Source organism: Idiotropiscis lumnitzeri, unplaced genomic scaffold (genome assembly GCF_059441095.1).
Source record: "Idiotropiscis lumnitzeri isolate Australia: NSW breed Sydney's pygmy pipehorse unplaced genomic scaffold, RoL_Ilum_1.0 HiC_scaffold_88, whole genome shotgun sequence".
NCBI lineage: Eukaryota > Metazoa > Chordata > Actinopteri > Syngnathiformes > Syngnathidae > Idiotropiscis > Idiotropiscis lumnitzeri.
In genome coordinates, this window is record NW_028283626.1 from 73,794 (window position 1) to 77,914 (window position 4,121).

Here is a 4,121-nt window from a genome sequence, read left to right on the forward strand (position 1 = left end):
TTGTCTCGTCAACGAAAAAAATTCATGTACATCACGTCATGTTTTCGTCATAAAAGAACCTCGTTTAGCTTGTCATCGTCATTAAAAAAGGGGCGTTAACGAAGTATTTTCGTCATAGTCATCAGTGACGAAAACAACACTGGTTGTGACTGATATTTCAGTCCCAGGTTGTCTCCTGAACACCACCAATTGGGCAAGGGAGCGCAGGAAAGCCTGGGGTCTTCTATTTTTACAGTATAGAAAGGCTAAATATCAAATTGAAACAGTGTTTTATATCATGAATATACAGGGTTGGTGCTGGTTCTGGTAGGGAAACCACAACATAAAGATGTCCTTAATTAGTCCCACAATGGGGATATTTGCAATATGGCATATGATGGCCTAACAGGGCCACCGCCCAGAAAAGAGTAACGCAGAACTTTGTAATACTGTCACTCCCTGACCAGTTCGTTGTTCCTGAAGAGCCAAACTTTGACTCAGACCCACAAATTTGAATTACAGATAGTGGACAATGGAGAACTCCCCCAGTCAGTCAGCATGTTCAACTTCCATAGAAACCTCAACATACATTTATTAGATTGCCAAACTAATTGGAAACTACATCACCAGAACACCACAAGTGGGCTCTGTTATTGTACTTAAAGATGCATCTTACAAACCTGTGTTCTCCAAGGCCAGCTGGTCCATAGTCTTAAGTTATTTCTTCGCCAACATCAATGTCTCGGAGCGCAAACAGACAGAGGTGTGGTCTGTCCTCTGTTGTCGTCTTCTTCATTTTACAGTTGGGGTGCATGTGGTCATCATTAACCAGTCTTCCCAGACTGCCATCTTCTTGAGCGGCATCAACACTTAAAATAGATTTAAAAAAAAAAAAAACAATTATTCAATCAATGTCAGAAATTAATCTTTGAGACAATCTTGTGTACACAAAACATAAAAATAGGAAATCCACAATTTTTAAATCTTCTAAATAAAATCATACAAGAAATTTCTATTGGAATCAGACCCTATTAACAGCTTGTCTTTGAGACTTCATGGTCTATATTTTCATTTGTACAGATTCAACGCATGAATAAAAGTAATCACCGTATTTTCGCAGTCATAAGCAAACAAAGCGCCCTGTCAGTCGATGCGTCCATTAAATGGACAAAGTACCACTCACGTCCATCAGCCCTTGTCATCAACGAGCTGTTGGAAGTGCATGTTAGCACACCCTGCTGGGCAAAGAGTGAGTTGTCCATGCTTACAATCGACCGTGACAAATACACCATCTGACTATAATGTTTGGGTGATGGTGTTGGAAAAAGCTGGACAAAGGGCAGCTGTCCACAATGTTTTAGTCTGTCTTATCATTTATGTTATTGCAAGCAAGAAACGTCCCAGGTTTAGACAACAGACAAAAAGTCCAAAGCATAACAGCACATCTCTTTAAACAGCCATGCAAATCTCTCTAAACAGCTATGGGATTGTGGGTCTCTGCTCCCAGAATGCATTGCTTGAATTAGCTAAGGCTGAGTGGCTTTTGTATTATTTTCATTTTTTTTGGGTATATTGATGGCATGAGAGATACATGTTTGTGTTAATCTTATTTCTATGTTTCATTGTTTGCTTGTATGATGAGTTTTTTATTTTTTGTGTGTGGTGAGCAGCCAAGTCCCTCCCCTGACGTTGCTTTGTAGGCTATTGCCAATGCACCTAATATTGGCCTGAGCCATTGTCAGCTATTGTCAATAGAGACTTGGCGTCTGCTGCAACAATGGGGTGATTGCTCATGTTATTGGGGCATAGTAGGCTGCTATCGGCTGTGTCAGTGTGGGCAGCTCTGCCAAGTTCATGCTATGCTAACAGCAGCTGTGCTATCGTCTTGTCAGGCGGTGCGTCCAGTATATGTTACAAAGACAGAAATAGCGGCCTCAACAGGTGTTGCGCCCTTTGACACGGCGCGTCTTTTGGGTGCGAAAATACGGTATACATTTTTGCTTAGAGAATGATTTTTCCCCTAACACTTATGGGATGAGTATGTGTTTATTTTTTTAAATAAAAACAAAAATAAGATAACATCTCAATCTTTGCCTCACCTCCAAGTTTTTTCTTGCCGGCGGAAGTCAAACAAAAAGACAGTGCCTCTTCCATCCATCTTCCTGCGTTGAGATTTATCAGAATCTATCAATTTTCCTCTGTACTCCATAATAAAGAATAAAGTCGTCTTTCCTGAAAGGGGCCTTGGTAAATACTCCTCGACCTAGTTAACAGGGAAATCAAGATAGCTTCGTCATATTTTTAAGCACACAAATAAGGAGTCATCATATTCATTTGGGCCACTATACTAATGTAGGGTGGTTTGAAACATTGCTTCTTGTGAGGGATAGAGCAGAGCCCTTCTTTATGATTTTAAAGGAACAGACCAGCCAAAATTCATTTTCCAGCATTGCATTAGCCAGTATGTATTAGGACTGAAAGTACAAATGTCAATGGCACCTGGTTACGTAAAAAAAAAACTTTAAGATTATTTAGTTTCATAACAATGACATACACTGTATACACAGTCATATTGGATCGCGTCACGTGATCTCTGTGACGTATAACGTGCTTTACACTAGACTATCAATATCGGACTTGTTCACCGGTCTATTGTGGTATAAAAATGCCGGAGGGCGTCATCAAGTACAGCCTTAATTTAGATAGAACTCCTACCATCAGGTTTCACGCTCACTGAAATAACTTGAAACTGACAAAAGAAAAGGTCAAGACACTCTTAATGTAAAATAACCACTTAAAAAACGATGTCAGCTTGGTTATCAGAAAACAATAATATATCTTAGCAAAAGCGTTAACATCATACCTTTAAATGAGTTTATATACTTCGCTTCTAACTCTGCAGTCTTGTCCAGACCCTTGACTGCATGTTCAATAGTATCCTGCTTTGGGGACTTCCTGCATCTCAGGGAAGGCATTGTTTATTCTATAAAGAAAAAAGACAGTTTTGTGTTGAGAATTATTAATACTATAGGCTAAATGGAGTTTTAACAATATCAGTGTAAGAAAAATAAATTATAAATTAAAAAAATATCAATCCCCCCATCCCAATTAACGATTTCAACCATAATAGTTTATATTGAAGTTTAAACAACAGACAGACAGATTTATGCAGTGTGACTACAAAAATCTTACCAAAATTGCATTCACAGTAACCTTTGCTTTAAGAATCATGTAATTAACCAGTGAACATCGTGTCTTACACAAAAATTAATGACAGAAATTATCATGGTACTTGCATTCTGTTGTTCTATAACAAAAGTGCAAGCTGTTAGCTCCGCAAAGCTAACGCAACAAGCTAGCGTCCCTCGTGCTCACATTCAATGCAAACCTGACCACCGGATGAAAATACGCGTCGGTTTAGTTCTTTAAATGAGTAAAAGCACCATGACGTTTTATAATTATTCAATGCTTAACTGGAGCTCGTCAATTATGTCGATGTAGGAGCACATGTTTGCTAGGCCAGTGTTGTAGGCCCACATCCATGGTGCTACTTTGTATAGTGTTTTCCACACAACTATCTCTAACCATGAACAAATGCACTCGAGGCATGTTTTGAATAAAAACAAACGAAAAACACTTACCTCTCCGTTTCAACAGCAGTTCGAACTTCGAAGTGGTGATATTCTCCAGCGTTAAGCACCTGCTCGAACTGCGAATAGGTCAAATTCAACAGCGTCTTTTTTCTGTCTTAATAAGGACGCGATGAGAGGAGGAGCGCTTGCCTTTTCGTCAGCACGCCCCGCGCGGGTGGTGCTGCTTTATCACTCTCTATCTGTGCCCGCCCGCCGGCATGTCGATAGAAAAATAATATTCCTTCAAATATTACTTTCATCTTCTTAACGTTTTGTAGTGAATTTAACAGGTTCACCACTTTTTTCAAATACACCAATGGAAAACAGGTCTTAATTGAGGAAACATACAAAGAGCGTCTCACAAACACCTTATGATGAGCAATGTAATTTGATCACGTTTTTTGTCACTGCCTGGACGTCGGTTCACTGGCCTGGTGGCAGTGGCTTGTAGACACTGTCACTGAGTGGGAACGGATCTCAAGGTGGGTCAAACTAACCCAAGCAGTGGAT

General features: G+C 39.7%; 1 long non-coding RNA gene across 1 annotated transcript; it reads right to left on the reverse strand.

Annotated features, from left to right (window-relative positions):
* Positions 1-664: 664 nt before the first annotated feature.
* On the reverse strand, positions 665-3,694 carry LOC148315588 (uncharacterized). Its single transcript, XR_015840783.1, has 4 exons — positions 3,621-3,694; positions 2,843-2,962; positions 2,079-2,242; positions 665-848 (listed from the first exon to the last, which is right to left on the reverse strand). It is a non-coding gene; the product is annotated as an uncharacterized LOC148315588 (long non-coding RNA).
* Positions 3,695-4,121: the final 427 nt, after the last annotated feature.